We start from the raw sequence: 16,343 nt of genomic DNA, 5'->3' as shown, positions 1-16,343 counted from the left end.
TAGATAGATAGATAGATAGATAGATAGAGAGAGAGAGAGAGAGAGAGAGAGAGAGAGAGAGAGAGAGAGAGAGAGAGAGAGAGAGAGAGAGAGAGGGGAAATAAAAGACAAAGAAAGGCTGTAAAAATGAAATACATTTTTAAAACAAAAAGCGAAGACGAAATGAATTCTATCTAGATGTGTAGACATGAGAGATGAAACAATACAAAGTCATGAAATGAGACAGTAAATGATACTGTATAAACACAGACGTGCATGCAGTTGGTAGTCATGCTGAAACATTTAAATATTGTGTGTGTGTCGGTGACTTCATTTTGTCTCTATCTACTACGAATTTCAAACGGTTAACTTCTATAATTTTACATTTGCACTCGTTTGAGTATGGATAGATGGTTGGTTATAGTAGCAAAATAAGAAGGAAATTCGTATTGGCAAGCAGACATAATATTTATAGCCGAATAGCAAGTGACATTGCCCCCCTCTATCCCCCTCCTCCCCTTCCCTCTCCTCCCTCCTCCCTCTTCCTCCCCGCTTGATGATAAAGACCTCAAAGAGACACGCAGACACCCAGTCTGACTGGAGTGCCGACAGCGCCACGACCGAACGTCTCGTTCTCGACGCTGATTGGTTACGCGCTTACACGTCTGGCCAATTGGGACGGGCCTCGCCTGACGCCCGAGTCGAGAGCTTTGCCGAGTGGGGCGGTGGTCGTGCCGTCTTTGGTGGGCTTCCGTCTCACACAGACACGCCAGTTTGACACTTCGTCTGCTAAGAGCGGCTCTGATCTCTTCTGATGGAGTGTGTGTGTGTGTATACGTGTGTGTTATGTGTTCGTACACCGACTGTGTATGAATATCTGCGTGTGTGAATGAGAGAGAGATCACACAACGTGTGTGTGTGTGTTGTGTGAATCAAGCTAACCAAGTTTAGTTTGTGTGTGGTTAGCTACTTCGTTAGTTAGTCAGTGTTCGTTCGTTGTGGTGATGGACTTGAGAACTCGCCGGCGACTCCCTCTTCTTCTTCACCGCCATTCGCCATTATAATAATACGAAGCGCTTGGAGAGGCGACTCCAAAATACATTGATAGTGCTGTGGTGACTTATATTCATTGTATTCTCATGGTTGAGAAGATATTATTATTATTATCATCATCATCGTCATCACCATACCCTATGCGCACAATTCGTGTTGTTAATAATATCAACAGCATCATAATGTAGTGACAATAATTATTACTATTGTGTATGTAGTCACTTTATTAGTAAATTTAATGTGAACAACGAAATAGAATTATTTTAATCAATTTTGCGCATGAATTATTCGCCAATTATTATTAGATATTATTAATTCTTATTTCTTGTGATTTGTGGTTGATTATTATTTACATATTATTTCGATTACATGGACTTTGTTGTTTAAAATTCATTGTTTTCTTCAAACACATTCACGGACTGACGAATCAATCGTTCGATCAGAATCGAGTCTTGGACTTTTATCATCGCATTCTCTTGTTTTGCCATTAGGCCAATAATAGCCTAATAATTATTATTATCGTCGCCATCATTATTATCATCATCGTCAATGTTATTATTAGTCATCGCTCTTACAATTCGTATTTTCATTTGAGATTTTATAACGTTTCGGAACACACTGGAATTATGAGGTAAGATTTCATCTTTTTTCTATATTAGAAAATAATCATTTTGGCAAATAATTTCTTCTTAAGTTTGGAAATTATAATTTTATTTTCTCATAGTTTATGACTTTCAAATGAAATAAGGAAAGCGCTTCAATGATAGTGGTGTTGTTGATTATCATCATCATTATTATTATTATTATTATTATTATTATTATTACTACTACTACTACTACTACTACTACTACTACTACTACTACTACTACTACTACTACTACTACTACTACTTCTCCAGTAAACTAAAGCACATTCTAAAAATTCTAAAAAACCAATTTATTTATCTCTTGACATTGGTCATTCTATCTCTTTTCTTGTGATAAACAAACCCTTATAAAACTGAACATCCACCGTTGTCTTATGAAGCTTACTTACAATATGACCTCAGTAAAAATGTTAGCAGATACAGAAAACCTGCACACAAGATAGGGTTAGAGAAATGAATGTTCGAATCAGACATAGAGAAAATTATGACGACACCAGTCAATGTGATTTTATCTTCTTTATCTTTGTATTGCAACCACAAAATTACAACTCATGTTGTGTGAGTAACAATTACAGTTTATTCCGAGCAATAAGTCGTGCGTTCAATCCCTATAGTATATCATTACATCATTTGTTTATTTATTTATTTATTATTATTATTATTATTATTATTATTATTATTATTATTATTATTATTATTATTATTATTATCATTATCATTATTATTTTATTATTATTATTAATTATTCATTATCATTATCATTATTATTATTATTATTATTATTATTATTATTATTATATTATTCCTATTACTATTATTATTATTATTATTATTATTATTATTATTATTATTGTAATAATTAGTATTTTATTATTATTAATGTTATTATCATCATTATTATTATTAATACTCTTATTGTTATTTGTATGACTATCCTTTTCACCATCACCATCATCATCATCATTATTATCAAGCAACTTTTTTTATAAAGATTGGATTTCATTTTCATGAATTGTTGTCCAAGGCACAAATCGCCAATTTCAATGTGTATCCACCGATCTAAGTTTCCAACCACTCATTAAAATATCTATAATATTTTTAATCCGCAAAAAAAAAATCAAAAACACAATAAAACAAAACAAAATCAAAAAAAAAAAAAAAAAAGAAGCAAAACCAATAAAATAAACAAGACAAAAGAAACAAAACAAACCCCAGCAAATTCGTTAAATACATAGACTATAAATAGATGATGAACCTGAGAATAATTGAGTAATAAATATATGTTAAAAAAGATAAATAAATAGATAAATGAATCGACAAATAGATAAGTAGATAAATAAATGAATAGATAAATAGATAAATAAATAAATAAATAAATAAATAAATAGATGAATTTAAAAAATAGAATAATAAATAAATTTTACAAAATAACTATTAGCAACAAGACATTCTTTTTAAAAGGAACTTACATGAACAAAAATGATTATCTCACCAAACTATCTAAACTTTGGCATTCAATTTTACACCGACTGCTTTTTTTATTTTCAAGAAAGTAGGTAACCATCTAGATAGGATGACGAATATATTTAGAATAATTGTCTTTGTTTTTTAGAAATGTCAGAACCAAAAACTCTTTCTTAACTCATATTTCATTCAAAATTGAGGCTTAAAAATGTAATTTCAAAGCATTTGGTTTACCCGGTGGAAATACTGTCTACAGATGAATGGTCACATTTAGTTTAGTTTTCTATTTATTTATTTTAAATTCTTTTTTTTTTCACTTCAAAAAAAAGAACAAAAAAAAAAAAAACAAAAAAAAAAAAACAAAACAAAAAAAAACCATTCTTCGACATGAACAGAATAAATAAATTTTTATTAACGATTAAAGATTGAAGTATTTCAAAATGACACCCTTTTGTCATTTTTAATTGAAGACAGCCCTACAGACAGTACAGACTTACAGACAGTTAAACACACAACCGTTCACATAATTCAATCTAGATACTTTAATAATGACACATGACAAACACACACACACACGCACAGACCATACAGACAGACAGACAGGTCGGTGAAAGGATACGAAACAATTGTTCCGACTCGCATGATTGTGTACTGTGGTATAATATATTATATTATATTATATTATATGATATGATATATTATAGCCACCTAACTACCTACCCCTTTCATTTGCTCCTTTGTCGTTGAATGCACGTGCGTTGAATGCACGTGCGTGTCAGGTTTATATCTACTCACAACAATAGGATTATTCACTCAGCCTTGACAATCAGACGACTGCTCAAATAATTTGATAATAATGATAATTATTGTTATTATTATTGTTATGATTTATTTATTTTTGAGTGTGTTATTATTGTCATAGTCATCATTACATCATTGTGCATAGTGATAACACGGTAATGATGTGTCATTTAGTCGTTATGTGTGTTAGTGTCAGTGCTTACACATCCATTTCTCTTTTCAAAACACACTTTTTAACAATTTGGTCAGAAATTTGAAAAAGAACAACAAAATAATTTTTTTTTTTAAACCCCAAAACAAACAAAAAATTGAAAGAAAAAAAAAACTAATTTTTTTTTTTCAAATTAAAAAATCGAAAAAAAACCCCCCAAAAAAAACCAAACCAAAACACTAGAATCACACGTAGTCCAGTCTATTTCTACGAAAAACACGCATTGTTACGAATTTTGATTAAGCTCCATCTAGCTACATCTATCTACAAGGCTACTTACTGAGGTGTCTAAAACTTTTAACAAAACTTTGGTGCGTGGTGAAAATGAAAATACTGGATGCGGCATTTCTGCATAAAATCACATGAAGTTGCAGACGTGAATGGGTAATGTTTATTTATGCGTTAAAATGCTACACGTGACAATATAGATTTTTAATTAAAAAAAAAATATTGTAAAATATAACAATGCGCATTTATTAACAGATCTGCCCACATGTAAAATTTAGAAAATTCGTCATTTTTAGAAGATAAAAATTGTAGTCACTAAAGATAGCTTTAAAAACCAACAATTTCGCCTCACATAGAATAAATAAATCATTTAAATAATGTAGATAGTCTGGCATCACAGTGTCACTTACAGATGCTTTGGATATTCTGATATTTTGGTGCTAAAATTGTTGAATTCTACGAATATTTTGGTAATAGGATTTTTTTTTTTTTTGAATAGAGCTTTTATAAGCGCAATATCCACTAAAATGTGTTCAAAGCGCTTTACAAGGGATCCCTGGTCAACAGCAACATTTAACATGTAGGACGGGACATATATGCAGGTCGACATTAGTGAAAATACAATGAGAATCTTGTCACATTTAAAAAAAGGAAAAATACTCATTAAAAAAAAAAGAAGAAGAAATTACATTGCTAATTGTACATACGTCACAAAAATGTGGTTATTCATTGTGTTAAAAAAAAACAAAAACTTTAAAATTGAGCTTTATATAGCGCAATATCTACTAAATGTGCTCAAAACGCTTTACAAGGGGTCCCTGACAAAACAGCAACATTTAACATATAGTACGGGACATGACACCTGTTAGGCGGTATGACAATTTTTCGTATTAATTATTATTCGTATTGAAATAAACGATGAATGAGGGTAGATCTACAACTTGTCATGTTCATAATTTTTAAACCCAACGCTTCGGTGGATTATCATAATCTTCTTTGATCTCTTGGGTTTAATTTTTTAATACAAAAATGAATAAAACAGCTTCAAATTGAAATAGTGATAATAAAAAAAATAATGATGATGATGATGATGATGATAATAATAATAATAATAATAATAATAATAATAATAATAATAATAATAATCATTATCGTCATCATTATCGTCATCATTATCGTCATCATTATCGTCATCTTCATTGTCATACATATTATTATCATTATTATTATTATTATTATTATTATTATTATTATTATTATTATTATTATTATTATTATTATTATTATTATTATTATTATTATTATTATTATTATTAATATTATTATTATTAATATTATTATTATTATTATTATTATTATTATTATTATTATTATTATTATTATTATTATTATTATTATTATTATTATTATTATTTCTCTCGTCTCGCTCTTTTTCTGTGTTACCATTTTGTCTTTATCATCAGCGACAACAGTTTATCAAGTTTTATTTTCAAATTCGATCTTTGCATCAAAATAAATAAATAAGTAGGGAAATAAATAAATAGATAAGTAGGGAAATAAATGTATAAGTATATAAATAAATAACTTAATTAGATAAATATAATGTTTATTCATTCCAACATTCAGTTTGACACAAGATTACACTTCCCAACTTTTGAGTTATCATATTCTTATTACGTATTCCTTAGCCAGGGTTCGAACCCTTTTAACCTATTTGCTCATCTTCGGATCGTTATCAAAGTGGTTGACCTACTCACTGCCGCCATCAGTGACACCTCAATACCGAGTTCTTTTAGCCTGCATCACCATCCAGCTCCCCCCCCCTCCCCCATCCCCGCCACCAGGAATCTAACCCGCGCAACCTTTAATGCTATATATATATATATATATATATATATATATATATATATATATACACACACAGCCTATTCAAACGTAACGACACTACATCCTCCTCTGTCTGCTCATCTTCAGAACAGCATCCCCCTGATAAATGTACTCACCCCCCGATTACACTTCAATTATACGTGTCGTGTTATGTGCAATGCAGGATGATGCTGTTTTAATTCACCTGTGTCTGCAGTCTTCAGTGCTATTCTTGGAATACTCCGAATAAACACATTTTAAAATGTATTATTATTATTATTATTATTATTATTATTATTATTATTATTATTATTATTACTATTATTATTATTACTATTTTTTTTTTTAGTTTTTTTTCTTTTTGTGTGATATTATTTGTGATAAGGCCAAGAAGCTCATAACATTGCCATCCGGAAGTATAACGGACCAACACACAAACCTGTGTGTATCAATGAAAGTTATAGTCAGGTTAATACAGTTCAGTGAGCATTACTCATAAACGCGGATGGCAAAAAACAATAACAAAGACCTGAGTGACGTCATCTTCGAACTATCTATAGTTGTGACAAATTTGAAATTTGAAGAAAAAAAAGGTGTAACGTCAAAGTATAAAGATGTAAGCAAAGCATAATGATTATGATGATCTCGGGTTGAATCCTAATTGCTGTCATTATCCACCCGCCACCCAACTCAAACACCCGCCACCCGCCATCTACTTACCATACTGTAATAGTTTCAGGATTCTACGCCTCATCAATAATTCTTTCTATATCTTATCAAGCTGCATGGATCATTTATGTCGTTATCCCTTTACACCCGGATGTCGATTTTGGTCCAACTCGAACTTGATAACAAAAAAATTAATTGAGCGTTTATAGAGCGTAATAATATCCAGTAAATAAGAAATGAAGTGAGTAAGGAAAGTGCCAGAATTAAGACAATAGAGAATAACAATTTCGCGTCCGATAAATTTAGTAATATTATCGCCTAACAGGCGCCATGTTAGGTCCTACATGTTAAGTGTTGCTGCTGTTGGCCAATGACGCCTTGTAAAGCGCTTTGAGCATGTTTAGTGATATTGCGATAATATCAATAATAATAATAGTTCAGTTTTAAAATATGAAAACAAGAAAAACAAAACAAAACACAACGAATCTAATAATTAACACGGGACTTTCACTTGAAGTATCAAAGATATAAGACAACACCCGACTTTTCAAAATAAAAATAAAAGTCAAAGAAGCCCCAGGTTTGATAACTTTATTTTGCCAAAGTTGGAAGCAATCTAAATAATTCATTATAATTTGAAGTGAAATGAAAAAGTTCTCGCCAAATTTTTTTATTATAATATTATTATTTGATGCATCTTGTGGTGTCAACCTGTTGTTGCTGCTGTCTTGGGCGGGGGGGGGGGGGGGGGGGGTGTCAAGCTGCCTTCTGGAAACTTCCAGAAATTCGTATCTAGTTTCCAAGGGAAAACAGAAAAGTCATCATGAAAATAGCTTTATAAATTATAATTTGCCCTCAACATGATCCCCAAAAAATGCTCCAATGTCCTATATATAATAATATGTTGTCTGGAATGGTAGTTTTCTTTTCAATAAGATTTAAATTACAAAAATTAAATTACAAATTGATTGAAGATATTGAAGATATTCCAATATGATAGATTTTATGCTTAAATTATCAATTTATTGTTGTGTTTTATTTGCATTGTAAAGCGCCTCTGAGCACATTGTGGATCTCGGCATTATATAAATTTATTCATTCTTTCATTCATTCATTCATTTTTTGGGTCAAAGACACACTTTTGAAGTTCTGCAGCCGGAGCCAAAAGCTCGTAATTATACGATTTTTTTTTCGTAGTACACACTAGACAGATCTGGGGTGTGTGAGATTTTAAGCAAGAATCAACACTTTTGTATTCAATGATCTTAGGAGAGAAGAGAGAAAAAAAAAAATGTCATCTTATCCATAGTCTCTATTTAATTTATTTATAAATTATTATCTATTTATCGTCACTAAAAGTTTATTATCTTAACGGTGCGGAATTTTGGTGTGTGGTTTGGTTGGTAATTGTCTTTAATTTGTTTTCTACTTACAGATGAGGTAAATCTAAATCACTCCCATGTCTTACAGACGCATCGTCGCATCTATCGACAGTTGCATGCTCGGGTTAGCAGTTTACTCGGGGTTTTTAACAAATATAAAATTGTTCAATTATCATGATATTATTATTTGTACGAGTTTATTTTTACATTATTTGTTGAAATTTTGTTCTCGACGCGTGATAATTATTCGTGGTATACGGTACGCGACGTGATGCAGTTTTATTGATAGAATTATTATTATTTTTTAAAGGATTATTACAGTAAACAGTTATTTATTATGTTATTAATATTATTATCATTATTATTATTATTATTATTATTATTATTATTATTATTATTATTATATTATTATTATTATTATTATTATTATTATTATTATTATTATTATTTCTATCAAGGTTATTGTAGATGTTGCACTTTTTTACGAAATTAGGTTATTGGTGTAATTTTCGAGTATTTTAAAAATACAAAATTTGCCCGTCCTGATCGTAAGATGAATTGAATGCGTCGTGCGCTGGTGCTTTGTCCTGTGAGAATTGCGTTTAAAGACATGCATTGTTTGGCTGCGAATATTTTGGAGTTAAACGATGAATTTACATGTTTATTTCGTGTTATTTACATTAAATTGCTCATGCTTTTGTTACATTATAAATAATTTTATAGAATATTTTATGACAAATTGTTATTTTGTTGATTTTTTTTCTCTCCATTTTTATTGACGTGTTATCATTATTATTTATGGTTGGATTTGATGCGAAATATCATATTTATGACGTCATTTCCCGTGAAAGAATATTGCATTGATAAGTATATGGATTTTTTTTTGTGACGTCATTTTCCATGAAGGAATATTTTCGAAACCACGGATACGAATTGTCATTCATGACGTCATTTTCCATGCTGCGAATTGTTATTGATGACGTCATATAAATATTCTATTAAAATATATTGACAATCATGATTCGAATTCTTACTCATGATGTCATTTTCCATGAAAGATTATTGGAAATCATAGATAGATAAGCAACTCTTCGTTAGAATTCCGACTTAATGATGATGATGATAATAATAATAATAATAATAATAATAATAATAATAATCATAATAATAATAATAATAATAATAATAATAATAATAATAATGATCATAATAATAAAGTTCTCTGCGGCGGAAATGTAAAAATAAAAAGTGCGCTCTTTCGTAACTCGCCCCCGAGGTTCAACAGCTCAACGTAATAATCACCATTCTCCATAATGACGTACTCAACAAAATGCCTTGTTCTCTAAGACGTCGCATTCTCTAAAGTTATTTCTGATTGTTAACTTGAACCCCCCCCCCCCCCCCAATAGAGAAGGGAAAAAAAATAGTTGGGCGACAACACATTTTTTTTCCGACAGAGACATGACAATGCTGTTAACGGCCAGGTACTCATTTTACTCCTGAGTAGAGAATGCGAGTAAATAGTCTTTTACCAAGGACAACTATTCTCCGAGCAAGGCTTGGTCGAAGTCAGGACCTTCTGATCCAAAAACGAGTGTTATACAACATACAAAACCACATAGCCGCACAATTTATCACTGCAAAATATATTTTTTGAACGTTTTGATTATTTCCGTTCTTAATAGTAGTAGTAGGCCTACTACGTATTTACTGATATTCCAAGTAGATATGAATTATAGATAATGAGATTCACAAGTGTTGTCGTCGTTGTGTAACGATATGTTGATAACATTGATATTTTGACAACAACTATTAGTGAGCTGAGCAACTGTGGTGGTTTTCCCTCGTTATCAGATTTGACTTATCCGCATCTGGTGTTAAGAGGATAAACGTATTAATAATATTATTATTATTATTATTATTATTATTAAAATATGTATTTTGATATCACACAAAAGGCTACTGCGATTATGTTTTAACGAATATCTTTAAAGCATTTTTGTTTGTTTGTTTGTCTTGTCTTGTATGTCTTATTTTATTTGCTAGTTAGTTAGCATATTATGTAGGATGGAGAAAAAAAATGTATAGAGTTGATTATTCGTGATACTATATGTATGATGATAATGATGAAGACGACGATGATGGCAATAATAATAACAACAATAATATAATAATAATCAATATATGATATTAGAGATAATGATGATGATGATGATGATGATAATAATAATAATAATAATATAATAATAATAATAATAATAATAATAATAATGATAATGAATAATAATAATAATAATAATAATAATAATAATAATAATAATAATAACATTGATAATAATAAATAATAATAATAATAATAATAATAATACATTGATATATAATAAATAATAATAATAATAATAATAATAATAATAATAATAATACATTGATAATAATAATAATAATAATAATAATAATAATAATAATAATAATAATATTGATAATAATAATAATAATGATAATAATAATAATAATAATGGTAATAATACACTGATGATGAGAATAATAATAATAATAATAATAATAATAATAATAATAATAATAATAATAATAATAATAATAATAATAATACATTGATGATGATAATAATAACAGTAATAATAATAATAATAATAATATAATAATAATAATAATAATAATAATAATAATAATAATATAATAATAATAATAATAATAATAATAATAAAATAGGAAGAAAATAGTGAAGATTTTTTTAAAAGTCCTAATAAAATAGCCTCTCTCCCCAGGCGATGCATATAGATCTATATTTATTTTATCGTTGTATTTTTCTTTTTGATTATTCTGGCACTGTTTCATACACACTTTTACTGATTTCTCTCTCACACCGGTAACCACTTCCTAATTTATCACTTTGATATTTTATAGAGATATATATAACAATATATATATCGTAGGGAGATAAATGTTCTGATTTTACAATCAATATCATCTATGAATGCTTTTCGTCGATCATTGCATGCCTAGATCTATAGATGTTTCTGGTTTCGTCGAATGTTTCAAAATGCAACAAAGGTTTATTCATGCCTTTAAATTTATGTGACAATAAAATTGAACTAAATAGATAGGGCTTTACGTGTGGTGCTCATTACACACGTGTGTTGCGAGTATGTGAGTGTGTGTGTGTGTGTGTGTGAGGTGTGCGTGTGTGAGTCGTGGAGTGTCATTGGCGGTGTGCATCACCGATCAATGCCATGTCATCTAATATAGATGATCGCTTACGTGCCACCCAGGTACTCTATTGATGATGGGGATGGTGAGGATGATGATGATGATGATGATGATGATGATGATGATGATGATGATGATAATGATGAAGAGGAGGAGGAGGAGGAGGGGGGTGACGAAGCTGATGAGGAGGGAGCGGGTGATGATGATATGAAAGAGAAGGAAGAGGAGGGGGGGTGATGATGATGATGATGAAGAGGAGGATGAGGAGAAGGGGGATGACGAAGCTGATGATGAGGAGGGAGCGGGTGATGATGAGATGAAGGAGGAGAATGGAAAGAGGATGATGATGATGATGATGATGATGATGATGATGATTGGGAAGAGGGTGAAAACGATGTTGAGGAAGACGATAAATAAGGGTGATGATAATGATGATGATGATTGATTGGGAAGCTGATGATGATGATGACGATGACTGAGAAGAGGGGGAAGACGATGTTGAGGAAGACGATAATAAGGGTGATGATGATGATAATGACTATGATGATTGATTGGGAAGATGATAATGATGCAGATGATGATGATGACAACGATACCACTGCATGTGTGTTTGTGTGTATATGTGCGTGAGTGTAGGTATGTATGTCTGTATGTATCTATGCGTGTGTGTATGTATGTGTGTGTCTGTGTGTGTTTGTGCCAAGGAAAACGGTCCCTAAATAAATTAAGAATAGATAATTAGGAGCAGTGCCATTTGAATCATGCACTCCTTCACACCTCCCAATGGAGACCGCTCACGATCTGACGTGCTACATTACACTAAGAAAAGTAGTCCCTTTATTTTTTATATATATCCTGCCGTCTGGATGGACTATCTATCTTCTATCTAGTATGCGGTGGCTCATTCGATAAGTGACACGCGAGCATCATTCTTCCATCATTTTGACCCCCCCCCTCTCTCTCTCTCTCTCTCTCTCTCTCTCTCTCGCTCTTTCTTTCCCTCCCTCTCCCCTTTCTCTCTCTCTCCTCTTTCTCTTCTCTCTCTCCCCTCTTTCTCTCCGTCTCTCTTCTCTCTCTCTCTCCTCTCCCCCCCCCTCTCTCTGTGTCTTACTCCTCCCCCCTCTCTCTCTTTCCCTCTTGCTCTCCATCTCTCTCTCTCTCTCTCTCTCTCTTCTCTCTCTCTCTCTCTCCTCCCTCCTCTCCCTCCCCCCCCCCCCCCCACACCCCATTTTAGTAGTCACCTGGCACACTGGATGTTGAGTTGAGGCAACCAATAATTATTAATGATTGTTATTTCACAAGATGCACGTGCCAGATTTGCTTGCTTCTTCTACCCTATAGAGAGAAATATAAATTGGGGAATACGGCTCATATACAAATGTAGACGACACAAGACAAACAACGTTTTGGTTCATAGCCTTCGTCGGGAGACGAACAATCGTCGCATAAGAATAATATACTGTAATATGTCTTTAAAAAAAAAAGATAAAAAAAACACAACCAAAAAAAAAAAAAAAAAAAAAAAAAAAAAAAAAACAAAAAAACAGAAGGATCGAAAAAGAATACGTAAAAAATCACATTTTGTCAAATCTGGAAATAGAGAGAGAAAGGGGTGTATGTGTAATATTATTATTATTATTATTATTATATTATTATTATTATTATTATTATTATTATTATTATTTATTATTATTATTATTATTATTATTATTATTATTATTATTATTATTATTATTATTATTATTATTATTATTATATATTATTATTATATTATTATTATATACACCCCCCCCCCTTTCATCCCCCGCCCTCCCCTTCTCAGCAACAGTATACCTACTTATTGTTCTAAAACTTTTTTTTAGAATTTCACCTATCTATAACTATTTCAGCTTATTATAACCCCGACACATTCACATTCACGTGTTATGTTTGATCATTGAGTCTACTGCAGTAATGTCAACACACCTGCTGTCCTGTAACCAAACCTCACACTTAAATCGTGATATGACTTTGTAAGCCACCCGATTTTTGTAAGCCACCCGATTTATTGTCGGGTGTGGGCAAAGCCAGTCTTTTGCTTCTTTTTCTTTTTTTTTTTTTCATTTCCTTTTATTATTTTTTGGTTTTTATTTCTTTTTGGCCAGAAATCACATTCAAATATCATTAGATTAATTAAGATGACACCCATTTTGTAAGGAAAAGAAAGGATTTGTCAATAAATAGGCAAGCGAATAAATATATGAATAAATACATATATAAATAGATAAATAAATTAATTGATATATGGATATATATTTAAATTGATAAATGGATAACTATATGAATAAATAAATAGATGAATAAATAAATAAATAAATAAACGTATGTATGAATGAATGAAGGAATAAACGAATGAAGGAATAAATGAATGACTGAATGAATGTATAAGTAAATAAATAAATGAACACGCTGTATTTATAAATAATAGTGTCAAACGTCATTTCATTGGAGTCGCGGACAAGATCGGATCATTCATCTTAATCTGTCGTTGTATACAATTCCCAGAGAGAGAGAGAGAGAGAGAGAGAGAGAGAGAGAGAGAGAGAGAGAGAGAGAGAGAGAGAGAGAGAGAGAGAGAGAGAGAGAGAGAGAGAGAAAGAGAGAGAGAGAGAAAGAGGAGAGAGAGAGAAAGAGAGAGAGAGAGAGAGAGAGAGAGAGAGAGAGAGAGAGAGAGAGAGAGAGACTACTGTGAGTACAAACCATAATCTACTCCCACCAAAAAATTAGATTTAAATGAAAATGTCAAAAGTTTACGTCAGCAACATTTCCACCGATCACCAATGGCGATCAGATGTATTGATTGATTTAATTATCATAATTTACTTCATCGAGCCTTTCCTTGTAATGTTTTCAACATTTTTTAAAGTTTAAAAATCAACTGTTGAAATTCCTGAAATAATTGATTTCTGACGAAGTTACCATTGATTTTTGATTGTAGATGATAGGGCGGCCATTTGTCGAAGATTCGATCAGAGAGGTATATTTAAAAAATAAATAAATAACAGAAAAACACGCCTCTTTTCTCTGCTGTTGCTGTGCGGAAATACAAAAAACATATTTTTCCCCCTCATTTTTGCAGAGAAATAAAATTACTTTATGAATATATCGTGTTATTAATCTTACCCAGTTTGTCCTAATATCAAACACGTAACACTCATTCAAACTTTAAGTGAATTCTCAGGTTTTAGCATTTTTAAACAAATTGTATGTTATTTTTTTAACTACCGATTTCTTATTATTTGTATCATATTTTTAGGTCAAAATGAAAAAAAAAACGGCGTTTTGTCATAATTTGACAAATTTCTTATCGACATTGACAGACGGGAGATCTATAATATATCTTATCGATTTCTTAGAAAATTTCGCTCTTCTTGGAGATTTCGATTTTAAGTGTGAAGAAGCACGGGGCGAATAAAATGATTATAAAGTACTCGTAACATCCATTTGTTATCGATGGCTTATGGAAATGTTAACATCGTTAAAAAATTTTTTTAAAAAGAAAGAAAAACTGTTGAAAAGAATTGAAATAACAAGCACTGATGTCTTGGAAATTTGTATCCCCCCCCCCCCCCCGCCCCCGTCTCCTATAGATAGTATGCACTTGGCTAAGAAGTTCACAGCATTGCCATCCGGAAGTAAAACTGGCCAACACACGAAACTGTGTGTGATCTTGAAGGTTTATAGTCTTGTTAATAATACAGTTTAGTGAGAAGTACTCATAAACGCGGATGGCAAAAAACAATAACAAATACATGAGTGACGTCATCTTCGAACTATCTATAACCGTTGTCAATCGACGTGTCCTTATTTGCAGGTCTGATAATCCAAATTGTCGTGGTCTCATTGTTGTAATGGAAATACGTACACTCTCAAACTAACGTAGAATATTGTCCCATTACAACAATGTTAAAACAAGCACAAAATACGCTTCAACAGTCGTAACGTCACTTCCCCTCGTAATGACGCATGGCAACTTAGTAACTGGCTCTAAACTATCGGAACAATGGCGGCGCCCTTATGAAATATTTCTCCGACGAGCATAAAAGCGTATCCAGAGGAGAAAAAAAAAAAACAAACCACATTATAAATCTGATCATGTTTTGACTTTTACACATTCTGATCACAAGTCATATGAAAAGTTCTAGCCAGCATGAAGAATAAAAAGTAATGATTTTCTTTGTTTAGAACCAAGATGGCCGCCATTGCTGTGCGGCGTGACACCAGACAACTGAATCCAATTGCAATATCCACTAAACGTGCTGAAAAGCGCTTGAAAGTGTCTCTGACCAACAGCAACACGTAACATAATGTAGAACAGGCGACTATTGAATCCAATTGCGTTCGATGACCAGACCTGCGAAGATGTGCACGTTGGTGTCAACTCGACATATTTGATAGTGAGAAAAGCAATGTTAAAATTATCATGCAATGTGTCAAAGTGGATATCAAATAAATATAAAATGTTTTGATTATTTGAATTTATTATCTGAACATGTATTGTTTATAATGTAAACATTTGTTAATTGCATTTTGTAATGTCACTCTTATCACCCGTGGCCAAATTATGATTCATCTATATTTATATTTATATCTTTGGGTTAAATGTGTCGTTTCCTTCCTCTCGGTAATGAAATATATGTAAACTAATTAACTAATTTTCTTTCCGACTGTATTATTAATTTTACTATTATTGTCATATCATTATATCATGTCATCATCATCATCATCATTATTATTATTATTATTATTATTATTATTATTATTATTATTATTATT

General features: G+C 31.2%; 1 protein-coding gene across 1 annotated transcript in view; it reads left to right on the top strand.

The window, feature by feature from the left end:
* Positions 1–712: 712 nt before the first annotated feature.
* LOC144968970 (uncharacterized) overlaps positions 713–16,343 on the top strand; it is an 86,681-nt gene continuing 71,050 nt past the window's right edge. The window contains exon 1 of the mRNA XM_078907873.1: positions 713–1,663. The gene's annotated coding sequence lies outside the window, so the exon portion shown is untranslated. The remainder of the gene's footprint in view (positions 1,664–16,343) is intronic.

This window comes from Berghia stephanieae, chromosome 3 (assembly GCF_034508935.2).
Source record: "Berghia stephanieae isolate SIO BIC M18660-M18661 chromosome 3, UCSD_Bste_1.3, whole genome shotgun sequence".
In the NCBI taxonomy this organism is placed as follows: Eukaryota; Metazoa; Mollusca; class Gastropoda; order Nudibranchia; family Aeolidiidae; genus Berghia; species Berghia stephanieae.
Note: the sequence above shows the minus strand (reverse complement) of the source record. Positions and strands in the feature narration are given on the sequence as shown.